A 16,299-nucleotide genomic window follows, 5' to 3' on the forward strand; every position below is an offset into this window, starting at 1 on the left:
TTACTAAATTCGACAATTCCATACTTATTCTCCAGAGAACGATATCCCACGTCCGACAGTACTCATAAAAAGTTTTAGGAAAATCTTTCTACGGTAGTGGAACTAACATCATAAAGTATGGTTCGATGTATCGCGAATAATTGGCGATGATTTCTTGTGAGGAAGTAAAGTTGTGTATTTGTGTGACGCGTACGAATATTTCTAACGCAGATTCATATCCGAATTTTGGTGTACTAGCAAACAAGAGAAGTTGAGGAAAAGGGCTTATAGTCCTGAATACTGCAATCCCAAGAAAGGTGGCTTACGGAAATATGTCGAGTGCTATATTAATAAAACACGGTACTCTGAGTAACCTATATCACCTCACAAAGTATTTCGATGACTGAAACTAAAGTTACCTGTCAATATTTGAGAAAAATTGACTTACGTACCAGATACCGACCTTGGATACGTTTTGTCAATAGTTGATTTTCTTATTTAAGAGGCCCTCAAAAAAATAGAGGGAAATTGGAATTATCACAATTTTGCTTTAAATTCTAGGAAAAGCAATCACAACCACAATAATGGACATAATCACAATCGGAACTATTCTAATTATAACCGAAATGGAAATCGCCATGGAAAAGGAATTGGGAACAGAAACGGAAACTTTGCCTACTAGCCAACTCCACCCAATAATTTTAATCAGTACTTACTGTCCTATAACAACCAGAATTCAAACCAATGATGACAATCAAACATAACTGTTGCAAGAGAAAATATAACGGTAGCTATAAAGATGGGAATTACCACCTTGATAATCAAACCATGCATAATCAAAGTCTCCAAAACTCCAGTCCAGGTTGTTGGCAGGCTTCTGCAGCTGCAGTCGCTACTGAACAGCATTTACGGATGCAACAACATTCACTCAGCCAGAGTAATAACACGTCACCGATTCCAGGTACCCCAAAATCGTGGCCGCAGACAGGTCATTGTGTACCCATAGTAGACGTTACGGAAGAATCCTGTAACGGACAAACACATACGTAAAACTATAAACGATCAATCTTTGCCTTCCGAGGCTGATCGCAGACATTGAGGGAGGACATGATGGAAACTACGATGTAACGACGGCATGAAGTTACAGGATGAACTTAGCAAACAACTCAAAACTGTAAATCAAGCAAAGAGAGTACGGTACAGGCTACGACGAAGGCAGCTATCAATGATAGACCTGTAAATACCATTATGACACTGGAGCCACTACTTACGTGATGAGCTATTATTTCTACAAGTAGCTCAGTTTAAAAAGTAAGATGCCAGTTTCCTTGCTCATGAATGTAATGTTCAAATCAAACGGCTCCAAGCACTATGGAACTTAACATCGGAGGTCATCAGTCCCCTAGACTTAGAACTACTTAAACCTAACTACCCTAAGGACATCAGACACATCCATTCCCGAGGCAGGATTCGAAACTGCGACCGTAGCAGCAGCGCGATTCCCGACTGAAGCGGCTAGGACCGCTCGGCCGCAGCCGCCGGCAGTGTAATGTTACTGGAAGTTTGGACGGCAGTCAGACACTATAAAGTGTCAAGTACAGGTTGATGTTGTAATTCAGAAGGAAGTACGGAACAGCATCTTGTAGTTACTGAATAAATTATCGGTCTCTTGTGTATGGGAACGCCATTTCCTTCGTGAGAGAAGAACAGCTATAATGGAACTCGAGGCATGAACATTAGTTTTAGAAAGTAAAGGTAACAGTATAAGGCTGGACCTTGTGAAAATGCCTGAACGTCACAGTAACCACTGCAAATTAATTGATATATAATGCGTCAATCCAGTGGTACTAAAGCTGAATTTAGTTAGTATTATGCCCGTAATATGAAGGAGGTAGATATTTCAAAACTTACAGGTATTAAAGCGACTGAATAGACATATGTGATAGAGGAACTTGTTAATCTGTTGAATAATCATATTAAGGTGTTTTACGGAAAGCCTGGAATTGTAAAGGTTACGTGTACCATATGCGTGTTTATCCCCATGGAACCTTCTGTCGATCTTCTTGTCCTGTAACTCGGTCCAAAAAAGATAGGACTGGCCAAAGAGATCCGTAAAGCGTTAGGCTGGCAGATACGTAGCCGTCAAGTTCTTCTTACAGCAGTCCGTTACTCTCCGTGACCAAATCAGATTGTAGTATTCGCTTGGTTTTTGATGCGCGGGACGTTAACAGATTAATTGTAACTCTCCGGACGCGACCGGAAGACTTAGAGAACCTAATACGGAAATTCTACGGAGTGAAGTACTTAACCTCCGAGGACTTATAATCCTTTCCACTGCTTAAGTGTACTTAACATTTCGTGTACAGATTCTGGTAACCTTAAATCAGTGTAATTAACTATGACTAATGCTTGTGTGAAACTATGATGCACGCCGAAGCATAAATTCTGAAAGAGACAGTTCATACAACGATGCACGAGTTTTTTAACTCGCGGTTGCACACAAGAGAAACTGAACGAATCTCGATGACATTAAGTGAAGAAATTTTAATGAGTGTTCGCGAAAAATGTACGAAACTTGTGGTTACGGAAAAAAGATAGCAGTTTTTCGAATGCGTAGATCATACGACGGAATGCGAGATACTGTGTAAATCGTGAAGTGCACATATGGAATAACAGAAAGAAATACATAGCTTTACGTGTTTCCAGGCGTTTTTAGCATTGACAATACTTTCTTAATGTCTACGAATGTTTCATGTTCACTTTTCTGGAATGCTGAAAGCTGCCCAAGACCGGCTGCCGTCAATCGTTTGCTGCCTGTGAGAAGAAGTCCTAGAGAAAACGATGCCGTTGGGCTCAGTTCTTACACTACTAGCCATAGACACAAAGGGTTCGCGGATCTGTGCCCTCAGGGTTCCAAATCTTCAGTCTCCAAACCATCAGAACAAAGATCAAGACAAAGCCAATGAAAAAATTATAAACCAATGTACAAAAAGACTGAAAAGTTCAGTAAAATGACTTGAAATACTTGGAATATTTGAGAAGTATTTTTTAAGCTCATATAGTATTAGAATGGAACATTTTAGACCTAATAATGACTGAAATTTATAGTGATCAATCATCAGTAGGCTCAAGTGCGTGTTAAATGAGATATTTAAGTACGAATAAGAAACTGACCTCTGAAAATACGACGCTGTCGTGACACCTATGGGACAATACAGCCAAGCTTTGATGGCCCTAATTCGTAATTTTAATAAAAGTAAACTTTAATTAGTTTAACTGAAAAATGAGTATTAGTTATAAAATAGGAGTACCATATAATCTTAAGTGAGTAAAGGAGTAAGAACAGTCTAGATTACACACATTAAGCTACAAGTACTGAACACAATAGTGTCGCGCACTCATTTTGTTCAGATCATTCTGTCAGGTAATTTTGGTTCGACCACCTTCTTTCTTCATTGAGTGTTCATTTTGCTACAGTGTTAGCTCGTGTGAGTACTATGTCACTTAAGTTGTGAAAATATATGAGATCAGAAGGATCGACAAAATTTAATTTCAGAAAAATACCGTGCCTGTGTTATGAAGACGTAATATGGGACAAAATTAACTAAGAAAGAGTTTCAGTTTTATTTAAAGTGCAGTTCATTTTGAAACTCAATAAGGAAAAAAACTGTTACATCGCTTCGTAGTGCAGTGCAACGATATCCGTTGCTCAATAGACGGCCAATATTAACTACCTGCCTAGCATCTCTGGTCGCTGTAGGTAGCAGGTACTGAAATCATTGTAGCTACCAGAAAGTGGTATTAAAATATAATCAAAGTATATTTCACTTTGTTAGCCCGAAGACTATAAAACTATTCTATCAGAGAAGTAAATCAACGACGTTCACAATACAAGTAAACTATATTTAACCTGGCTGCTGGACAGTTTTGCCTTCTTCCACATCCCTGAGATACATCGACGTATGCTTCATAATAAAATCTACTTCTGGAACTTAACTTGAGAGAAGCCATATAAGCACATCGAACTTTTAATACAACCGTCAATTAAAAATAGCCAAGAGAACACCAGATTAAATTCAATGATTCCCTTTTTACTCATCTATTCCTTAGGACTCATTTACGAAAGAACCAACATCTAAGCACCAGGATCTAATCATCTGAACAATACCTGTTGGTATAGCAATAATCATAGTTGTTGATGTGAAGTATACCCGTGTATCAACATCCACTCCCACTGTAAATATATGGTATGCTCATACCAGCAATCATTTTCTAGGGCCGCCTTTATTCTTCAATCGTTATTACATAGTACGACTACTCTCATTACGGCATCTAAGACTATGTGAGTAATCCGCCTCTTGGTCGGTCCATTCTGAGCGGATCTTCAAGACAACCAAGACGCATGTCAAGAGATCGGCTGGTGTCTCTCAAATTTCGTCATCTGATTGTCAAGTTGGGGCGAGAGTGTTACGGAAATGCTGAGCAAACTCCAGTAGTTGATGCTAGAAGCAGTTCGATGTGAATCACGAAGACTGTTGAAACTTCAACAGATTACAATCCTAGACTAGCTGGGGAACATATTACTTCGTTGAAATAAATTCCCACAGAAATGACCAGGTCGAGAAAATCAGAGAAATTAAACCTTGAATGGAGGTTTAGCGACATTGTTCCAAAGAGCCTTTCACGAATCTACATCTGCATCTACATAAACACTCCCCCATAATACATGGTGGAGTGCACATCGTTCCAGTATCATGAAGATCCATTCCGTAGTCAGCGAGTGAGTGTGTCTCTGTACACGACCTAAGTTCCCGTACATTTCCCCTACATTTTTTCATTATCCCTACGCGAGATATAGGCTTAGGGTATCATAATGGTTGCACAATACGGATACACATTCACTAAATTTATCCAAGAGGTTTAGATGATAGCTACGTCGTTAATCTTCGAATGATTTCTGTTACACTTCTGTATGGGCTACACCGATCTGGTGCGATCCTAGCAAGATGTCTCTGAATTAATCCAATGTCTCTTGTCATGCCTATTTAGTGACTCTGAACACTCGAACTATACTGACGTAAAAAATCGCAACACCAAAAAATAATTAATGAAGAGTAATTAATTTTCGGAAGTACATTTGTGTAGGCAACGTTTTTAAATGGTTAACATTGCAAAATCGCAGATCATTACACTATGTGATCAAAAGTATCCGGACACCCCTGAAAACATACGTTTTCCATATTAAGTTCATTGGGCTGCCACCTAGTGCCAGGACCTCAGTAGTCATCAGACATCGTGAGTGAGAAGAATGGGGCACTCCGTGGAACTCACGGACTTCGAATGTGGTCAGGTGATTGAGTGTTACTTGTGTCATACGTACGTATTCGAGATTTCTACAATGCTAAACATCCCTAGGTCACTGTTTACGATGTGATAGTGAAGTGGAAACGTGAAGGGACACGTATAGCACAAAAGCCTGCAGGCCGACATCGTCTGTTGACTGACAGAGACTGCCTTCAGTTGAAGAGGGTCGTAATGTGTAATAGGCAGACATCTACCCAGACGATCACACAAGAATTCCAAATTGCATCAGGATCCACTGCAAGTGCTATGACAGTTAGGAGGGAAAGGATAAACCTTCGGTTCCATGGTCGAGCGGCTGCTCATAAAGCACTCACAATGCCGGTAAATGCCAAACGACGCCTCGCTTGGTGTAAGGAGCATAAACATCGGACGATTGAACAGTGGAAAAATGTTGTATGTAGTGACGAATCACGGTACATAATGTGGCGATCCGATAGCAGGGTGAGGGTATGGTGAATGCCTGGTGAGCGTCATCTGGCAGCGTGTGTAGTGCCACCAGTAAAATTCGGGGGCGGTGGTGTTACGGTGTGGTCGTGTTTTTCATGGAGGGGGCTTGCACCCCTTGCTTTTTTGCTTCTCACTATCACAGCACGTGCGTAGATTAATGTTTTAAGCACCTTCTTGCCTTCCACTGTTGAAGAGGAATTCGGAATTGGCGATTGCATCTTTCAACACGATCGAGCACCTGTTCGTAATGCACTGCCTGTGGCGGAGTGGTTACACGACAAAATCATCCCTGTAATGGACTGGCCTGCATGGAGTCCTGACCTGAATCCTATAGAATACCTCTGGAATGTCTTGGAACGCCGATTTCATGCCAGGCCTCACCGATCGAGCTCGATATCTCTCCTCAGTGCAGCACTCCGTGAAGACTGTGCTGCCATTCCCCAAGAAAACTTCCAGGGCCTGATTGAACGTATGCCTGCTAGAGTGGAAGCTGTCATCAATGCTAAGAATGGGCCAACACCATATCGAATTCTAGCATTACCAATGGAGGTTGCCACAAACTTGTAAGTCATTTTCGCCAGGTGTCAGGATACTTTTGATCACATAGTGTATAAAAGCTAAATAAGCTATTGAAAAGTGTAGTTACGGGTGCGTGAGATAACCACGGAAGTGCTCCTGCTGTCAAACGAAGTCGCACTCCAGGTGGCAAGTCTCGGTGTAGGTTCAGGGTGTCTAGCACACATGCATGTTCGTTGCAGGCACTCAACTGGTCTCCTTTTAACCAACACATGGCACCTAGGCGGAACAAGCCTGCTCACCGTATTGTTGATCATCCGCCTTTGGACCGTCTTTTTTCCCATTGTCCCCAGGCTACGATGCCATTTAGGATTTGTGTGCAACGTGTGCTGGAGGCCCTCTGTTCCTCTGTGTGGAGTCCAGGGTTTTAACCGCCTGCCACCATGGTTACTGGAGAGGCCCTGAGTGATTCTAGATTTGGTTCGGTACAGGAGAGATAGCACTCCTGCTTCTGTTTTTAATGCGGTCTTTTCTGCCGTTTTATCTGAGCATCACGACCATGTAGCTGTTCGTACGGATGGGTCTAAGCAGAGTGACTCTGTTGGTCGCTCTGTCGACTTTCCGGATAGTGTCCTCAAGACCAGACTACCTCCCGAATTTATTATCTTTGACGAAGAATTATATAGCATCTTTCGGGCACTGGAGCGGATGAGACTTTCTCCCAGTGTTATATTTCTCGTCTGTTCAAATTCTTTGTGCACCCTTTACTCTCTCTAGCGTTTGTACCCAGCAGATAAAGGAACCCAGACCATCCACGACGCCCTGCTCCAACTACAGCGACTGGGGAAGGAGGTGTCTTTCTGCTGGGTACCAGGGCACGCGGGAATTCTGGGGGACTGAAAGGGCTGATCGAGCAGCCCAGGAGGCGTGTCGTGACCGTCATGTCTTCCAGTGCGCTATCCCACTGCATGCCCTCACCTCGCTGTGAGGTATAAAGTTATGCGTCACTGGGAACACGAGTGGCTAGAACTGACCGACAACAAGCTCCGTGTCGTCAGGCCCACAGCTCAGCCACGGCGTACTTCCTTCCAGCCACGTCGACGGGACGACGTCGTCCTTACTCGTCTTCGCATCGGCCACAGCCCTATGCCACATGGGTTTTTACTCCGGCGAGAGCACCCTCCGATGTGTGGTGCACGTGACGTGCAGATCACGGTGCACCACATTTTATTGGACTCCATTTTATTTCCAGAATTATATGCAGGAGAGCTTCTGTAAAGTTTGGAAGGTAGGAGACGAGGTACTGGCAGAAGTAAAGCTGTGAGTACCGGGCGTGAGTCGTGCTTCGGTAGCTCAGTTGGTAGAGCACCTGCCCGCGAAAGGCAAAGGTCCCGAGTTCGAGTCTCGGTCGGGCACACACTTTTAATCTGCCAGGAAGTTCCATTTTATTTGCTGACCAGCGGACTGCAGCGAATTTACCGGCGGATCTGCAGTCTATTTTATGCAATGTTCAAACGAATGTGGTTCCCGTTTTAAAGTTCTGTAAATTGTCCCACGTTTTTAACAAGATTTTGGGGAGATATTATTAATGCGTCAACGGGGTGGCTGGCTCACCCAAATTTTTTCGTAAGTTGTCAGCCAGTCACATTTCCCTGTGCTGTCCTTTTAGCTCTTTTGTGTTTTGTTTTCCCTCTGTATTAATTTCCTGATTAGCTATCTTGCCAGCTCATAGGTTTTAGTGCATGTGAGGGTGCTTGTGCGATAGTCACTGTGTGGTCGTTTCGTGTGCATGCGTGTAGGAGAGTTTTCGGTATTATCCACATTTGTTTCAATCGATATGATGGAGCTGATAACCTCGCCGTTGATCGCTCATAAGATCCCAAACCACACACACACACACACACACACACACACACACACACACACACACACAAGCTTTGATCAGAAAATACGACTGGCCTCCATCCTGCACTTCATTGAGCTCTTGCTTGACACCGGTGGTCTCGCAAATGCTGGTGGTTTGGGATCAGTAGAATGCACCCCACAGCACGTCGAGCTTGGTGCTTACTTTGAAATGATCCGATTTGTAACTGTTCTGTGAGTCTCTGTGATGCCACCTGATGTTCATTTTGCTACTGCAGATACAGTGATGCACCAGAGCCATACGCCGAACACGATAGTCTTCCCTCTCGGTATTGCCGCATGGCCGTCCGGAGCCCAATCTCCTTTCACAGCAACCACGTACAGTGCCACCTTTCTGCCAACCCTTCCTGCAGTATCGCAGAAGGAACATCTAGCTTCTCGTTGACCTATTACACGACCTCGTTCAACCTCAGCGAAATGTTGTAAAAGCGTCTTTGTCGCCTTACAGGTTTTCTTGACTAACATCATCTCACTGCCTCCAATCTCAAAGCCTACTAGCCTCACCACTGTTACAGCACGTACTTGGAGGAAATCTGATTTATATCCTCACAGTGTCGCTACTAGCGCCACTTCCATACGACTGGCGTGAAATCTGAAAAGACATCATATTACAGATTTAGAAACACGCCTACCAACTTCTGTTCATATCGCACTAATCCTTTTGGTGTTGTGACTTTTTCCCGTCATTGGATATTGTAGTACTGACCGCACTATCATCTAATACGTGATTTACCTTACAGCCACACCACACTTTCCTAGAAACCTAACGAATCTATGTCCTCCATGCACCTTCCCTAATACTGATATTACTTGATCATCTCACGTAATATCGCGTCTTGGTATTACCCCCTAAATACTTAGACGATGTGATTAGCTTAAGATGTTCAAGACCATTTTCGCAGTAAGGCACTATAAGGTTTATTCTGTTTCTTATAGTAATTCCTTTAGTATAATCAAAAATTAAAGCGAGCGTCCATTAATTACTATAAGTGGAAAGCTGGCCCCGTTTATTCTGCAGTTTTTCACGATCTTCCTTAGACATCTTGCAGTGATTCTGATCCTGTATGTGACAGGACATGTGGTGAGGGTGGGAGGGGGGTGTGTGGGGGGGGGGGGAGGCATGGAGGGCAAAGTTGTCGTATGACAGGTACCCTCAGCCACACGGTGGAAGGAGGCTTGCGAAGTACAGATGTAAATGTAGCCCGCTGAGAACTGCCGAATTAGGTCCATTCTATAAACATTGTGTCTATGTGAAATTTAGCTAATCTCCAAATGCAATTAAGAGCAACTGTGAATCGTAGATACCTGTGATATTCGGCATCATGTAAGGCAACTTACGAAGTTTTGTGTAGGGTTTCTTTGGAAATAATTCCTTTTGTTTTGGTTAAGTTGTTAAATGATTACCAGATATGACAACTTCTCAAGAAAGAGCACAATGTAAAAATGAAATCACCGACTGATGTCCAATCAAATTTCCGTCGTGAATTTTAAAGATAGTAGCAAATGATAAGACGATCAAAACAAGGTATGAGAAATTGTAGGCGCAGACGGTCAGGTTCTGGCAAGAAAAGAACACCTGATGACCTAGTAGAGAATATTAGAGAGCCCTTCCAAAGAAGCCCAGTAAGTTCCCCGAGCATCACAGGGCCTAAGGACCCCTCACTCAACAGTTCATAAGATCGTGCATAAACGACTTCCCTTGCACACTTACAGACACCAAATTGTGTAATATCGAAGCAAAATGTCTTGCAGTTTGGTCACAAATTTGATGTTGTGATGTTGAACCGGTTATGACAAAATCCCAGAAAGATAGCAAATGTTGCTTTCTCTGACGAAGCAAAAAAATGTGCGTGTGAAATCTTATAGGACTTTACGGCTAAGGGCATCAATTGCTACGCTTACACACTACTTAACCTAAATTATCCTAAGGACTAATACACACACACCCATGCCCGAGGGAAGACTCCCACCTCGGCCGGGACCAGTCGCACAGTCCATAACTGCAGTGCCGAAACAAACTTTCACACGTGTGGGAAGGGTAATCTGCACAACACTCCCTTTCGCGGTTCGGTAGACCTTTCGCGAATTTGTGAAAGGTAGCCACATAATGAGTGTATGGTGTGCGATGATGAAAGACAGCGTAACCGAGCGATTTTTCTTCATCGCGGGATCAGTAGTAGGAACTGGTTATCTGAACATGGTGTGTGGGGCCCACTTGTACGTGGAGCCCTATTCTGAAACATAATTCATGGAAAGTGACTTAAAAGATTGTCATGTGTAGAAGAGATGTTATCTTCGACACTCCTGAACCAAAGATATTGCGTGACTGGCAGTTCGATTGCAAGTAGGAGCCTGCGGAACGCAATAGGATTTGCCGTGGCACTCTGTTGTAGGTACGATGTAAGACTTAAAGCTAGTGGCTAGCTGTAAGAACTTAGTTGTTGGTCTATAGACTCAGCAGAATACAGTTTTTAGAAAATGAAGTGACGAATGATGTTGATTGTGATCACAAAGAGACTGTACATGTTAGGTAGTAGTTATTTCTTTAAAAATGTAAAATGTGTTTTATTAATTTGTGAGGCTACAAGATTATCTAGAATTAAAGTGATTCTGATCGTTAACAAATATTGAGCACTGACCATGGAAATTATAGAAGAGTAATGAATTTATACTGTAACTCAAAGGGAAAGCAACTGGAAAAAATTTTAAGTTAACGATATTTTGTATATTTAGTTTTAAGTATGCAGCAACGCGAGATGTGGATTTTGCTCAGTTTTACAATACTGTTCCTTCAATGCAGGAACCTAGTATTTTCCATCATACTTAATGTACAGGATGATTAGGTATATCCGATTTGTAATATTTGTGTGATTTGTAATCCTGCTACAGAGAAGTCAAATTTTGGAATCAATTTTGGCAAACGATATCAGACTATTTCTCGTGTAACATTCCAAGTGTTATTAATTACTATAGTAAATGAGAACTGTAGAAAAGTTGAGAACTTCAAAGATTTTGAAGTTAATGTGAAATGTTTCATATCAGATTTTACGAAGATTTTTTAGTTTGAATAGTTTTCAAACTGAAGCATTCGGTCTTAGCTTATCCCCTTATCAGTACATCGTATTCCTTCATACCGTGTTTATTTAAATCCGATGAATATTTTTTCTGAAAGAAATCATTTTTCAATCACAATAAAAAAAATTTATGTGCGAGAATCAGGAAAGTAAGAGTTTTAATTTGCGTAACACTTTCACTGCAGGCAGCACTGCAGAGCGCTCAGCCAGTATCTAGTATTTCCACTGAACATTTGCAAGGTAATTCATTTATCAGCTAATCAACTGATATTATTTGTATGAAGCTATTTTACGGCTGGCATTGCACTTCGCTGTGCCAAGATTGAATATTTCCTATGCCTACTGTGGGGAGAATAGAATTCCAAAATTACATCCGTTGCGACTCTAGAGCCATGGACAATTTATTTCATTGTTTATTTGCACAGGCATTTTTGTTAGTTTATTGTATAGGACCACAGAACTCGGTGCTCACGAGACTGAGTAAATTTCAGAGGGATTGATTTCATTATGGGCATTGCGTATTGGTTTTTCGGATTATGTTGTTTAATTTTTTCGACTACAGTAAAATTGATTAAACAAACCATTTGCTCAACAACACATCACACAGAAAATTTGCGTAACACAAACATTAAGCATTTCATATTCACTGGCAAACAAACGCGTACATTTTTTTAAGGATCGTTACACTTTCATAAGGAACGCTACACTTTTATAAAGATAGTCACAATGCTTGAGCAATTGATTGGCCTTATCTTCTTCCCTTTCAGCTAAATGTGATGTACCAGCAAGATGGTGTACCACTACATTGGTGTTTTCTTGTTTGTGACTTCCTGTGCGGCACATTTCCATAGCGATGTATAGAATGTGACGGAAAAACCAAGTGTCCAACGCCATCTCCAGCAGATTTCCTCCTGTCGGCTTATATGAGAGACATTACGTATATCCGGCGGTATGTAACATTCACAATCTCCACAGGAAAGCTGTGGATGCAATAGCTTGCATCATAGCAGGCAGCCGGCCGGAGTGGCCGAGCGGTTCTAGGCGCTACAGTCTGGAACCGCGTGGCCGCTACGGTCGCAGGTTCGACTCCTGCCTCGGGCATGGATGTGTGATGTCCTTAGGTTAGTTAGGTTTAAGTAGTTCTAAGTTTCCAGAATGAGATTTTCACTCTGCAGTGGAGTGTGCGCTGATATGAAACTTCCTGGCAGATTAAAACTGTGTGCCCGACTGAGACTCGAACTCGGGACCTTTGCCTTTCGCGGGCAAGTGCTCTAGTTCTAAGTTCTAGGGGACTGATGACCTCAGAAGTTAAGTCCCATGGTGCTCAGAGTCATTTGAGCCATCACAGCAGGCAAGCTTGTGCGCACAAGCGTTGAGATAGAGCTGCCTCTAGACAATTATTGTGTTACGAAAGGAGTCCATACGGAACATTAATTTTTGGGAAAGAAAAGCTTTTTGAGATACCTGATGCCGCAGTGCGCAAATACCTATATCTCACAATTTTTTAAATGCCCTTGGAAACCAAGGGTTTCATGTGGACACCCTGTGTACTCTTTCGTGAGATACGAACAGTCGTTCTAGACTACACCCTGTGTCGTTGACGGTGTGCATTCCTTTGGACGGAGCCACTTCCATTGTGTGGGCGCTGGTTGTGGGCCAGAACGCTTGGCCCTGTGCCATCCTCCCCTCTCTCCCTCCCTCTTTTCCTACGGCGCAACCCCCCCCCCTCCCCCCTGAACCTCCAACCACCACAAACTCTGCAGCCGCGATGTCCCCCGTACTGCTACTCGCGACTTCGTGCCGCAATGAAGAACCGGCCGAGTAGTGGACTTTCGTGAAAGCTCGGCAGGAGCTGGATTACACGCGCAATGCCACTCGCTCACTGGCGTCGATAAATTCATTACGGGGGGTACGGTTGCGCCCATGCTGTGCGGCCGACATCTAATCACAGCACCATTCAAAGCGCGGAGCAAATCAAGTTATACACTGCGCGAGGTGACGGGCTCTGAAAGCTGTAACGCGTTAAGGTAACCCTATTGAGCGCCTATTACGAGTCAGTACCAAAACACCCACAAATATAGCGTCACTGTTAGACCTCAAATTGCATCCTCAGCTAAATTACACACAAAGAGATAAAACCATATGACGAATAAGAGCTTTTATAGAAGATAATGAAAGAAAATTATCGAAACTATCAACAGAGTATCGCATAACTCGGAAAACACTTGATATTCTTACAGCGTGTACGATATAAATTTGCAAAAAATTCCAGAGTTAGTCTTAGAATCAGTATAGCTCACGTAATTCCGCCCCCGGTAGCTGAATGTTGAGCGTGACGGATTGTCGATCCTCTGGGTCCGGGTTCGATTCCCGGCTTGGTCGGGGAATTTCCTCCGCCCAAGGACTGGATGTTGTGCTGTCCTCATCATAATCCTATCATCCTCATCGACTGCAGGTCGCCGAAGTGGCGTCAAATTGAAAGACCGGCACCCGAAAAACGGTCTGCCCGACTTGGGGCCCTAGCCATACGATTAAGTAAATAAACTCTAAGTAGAGGAAAGTTGTGATAGCTAAAAATGAATTAAAGCACGTCTGAAAGAAAGCAGTTTTTGCTTTTTTTTTTCAATCCGCTAACACTTTTCAACACTGTTTTGGTATCGTCAGTGACTGTGTCCTGGTTTTTTTTTTTTTTTTTTTTTTTGTTTCTTAAATACACTGAAAAGTCAAAGGAACTGGTACACCTGTCTTATATCGTGTAGGGCCCCACGAGCATGCAGAGAAGTGGCGCGACACGACGTTACATGGACTCGACTAATGTCTGGAGTATTGATAGAGGGAACTGACACCACAAATCCATCAGGGCTGTCCACATATCCGTAAGAGTACGAGGGGGTGGAGATCTCTTGTGAACAGCACGTTGCAAGGCATCGCAGATACATTCAATAATGTTTATGTCTGGGGAGTTTCGTGGCCAGCGGAAGTATTTAAACTACGAATAGTGCTCCTGAGGCAACTCTGCAGCAATTATGGACGTCTGGGTTGTCGTATTGTCCTGCTGGAACTGCCCAAGTGCGTAGGAATACACAATTTAAATGAATGTATGCAGGTGATCAGACAGAATTCTTACGTACGTGTCACCTGCCAGAGTCGTCTCTAGACGTCCCATACCACTTCAACTGCACGTACCCAACACCATTATAGAGTCTCTACCAGCTTGAACAGTTCGCCGCTGACATGCAGGGTCCATGGATTCGTGAGGTTCTCTCCATACCCGTACACGTCCATGCGCTCGGTACAATTTGAAACAAGACTCGTCCGACCAGACATCATGTTTCCAGTCATCAACAGTCCAATGAACATAGGATATGGACTGAGACTAAATGGAGAGTTAATGAGAATTAGCAGAAATGAGAACAGCGAGAAACTTTATATTAGGGTTGATGGTCTCAAAGTAGATGAAGTTAAGGAATTCTACTACCTAGGTAGCAAAATAACCCATGACGGACAGAGCACGTGGACATAATAAACAAGTCAGCGATGGCGAAAAGTGCATTCCTGGCAAAGAAAAGTCTATTAGTATCAAACGTAGGCCTTAATTTGATGAGGAAATCTCTGAGAATCTACGTTTGGGGCAGAGCATTGTATGGTATTGGGGTAATGACTGTGGGAAAAACTGAACAGAAGAGATTGAAGCATCCGAGACGTGGTGCTACAGAAGACGTTAAAAATTATGGGGATGACGAGGTAACAAATGAGTAGATTCTCCACAGGATCAGCGAGAACAAGAATATATAGATAACACTGATAAGAAGGAGAGAGCGCTGGAGGATAAAAGTTGTAAACAGAGGTTTGAATACATCCAACAAGTAACTGAGGACGGTGGTTACAAGAGTTACTCTGAGATGAAGAGGTTGGCGCAGAAAAGGAATTCGTGGCGGGCCACATACAACCAGTCAGAATACTGATGACTCAAAAAGTTACGGTAGCTCAGCGTGTTCGGCCAGAGGGTTAGCTGCCATCTGTAATCCCTCTTGTTACTGTAACAAAAAACTGAGTCAATGGATTAACGATGAACTTAAACGGGTCGGGTGTCATGGAACGTCCGCCCTGAACAAATACAACAAACAATACAGAGCAAAGTGAGATAAAAGAAAAAGAATAGAAATGGAGAATAATTAGAGTCTTTGATTAGTAGCTGAAAACGTCCTCGGTTCCGGGATGGAGTCCCGTTACTGCTTAATTTTGTGTAAAAGTCATTAGAAATGGCGGCCCAAGACTTTAGACATAAGAAGTCACCCTCATTCAGCCAACGGCCTTGTCAAAGAGGGTGGAGGAGCTGACAGAAGTTCAGAGCGCTCTGTTGCCCTTGGGGTGGGAAATTGCTCCTGAAGGCGGAGATATCAGCAATGATCAACGGTATAATGATCCACAAGACCAGAAGACAATAAAAACAACTGCATTAAAAGTCATAATGTGTATCCACAGCATATGTGGCCTGTAATTGCGAAAGTGACATGACTATCCTTTTATTAGCAGAAGATTCTGGAATAGTCGCCCATTCCGATTTCCGAGAGGGAACTGCCAAGGGGAAGGTGACCGCGAGAAAAAGGATGGGTAACCGAGGAAAGAATAACGTTCTACGAGTCGGGCTTGGAATGTCAGATGTTTGAAACTGGTAGGCAATCTAGAAAATCTGAAAACGGAAATTTTAAGTCTCAAGCTTGATACAGGAGGGGTTAGTGAAGTGAAATGGAAGGAAGACAAGGCTTTCACATGAGTGTAAGGTGATATCTACAGCAGCAGAAAATGGTATGAAGGGAGTAGTATTCATAGAAATATGATGGTAGGGCATACAGTGTGTTACTGTGAATAGCTTAGTGGTAATCAAGAATCGACTGAAAACCAACACCGACAACGATAGTTCATGTATATATGGCGACGTCGCAAACCGAAGGTGAAGAGATAGAAAAACTGTAAGAAGATACTGACAGGATAA

This window comes from Schistocerca americana, chromosome 8 (genome assembly GCF_021461395.2).
Source record: "Schistocerca americana isolate TAMUIC-IGC-003095 chromosome 8, iqSchAmer2.1, whole genome shotgun sequence".
Lineage (NCBI taxonomy): Eukaryota > Metazoa > Arthropoda > Insecta > Orthoptera > Acrididae > Schistocerca > Schistocerca americana.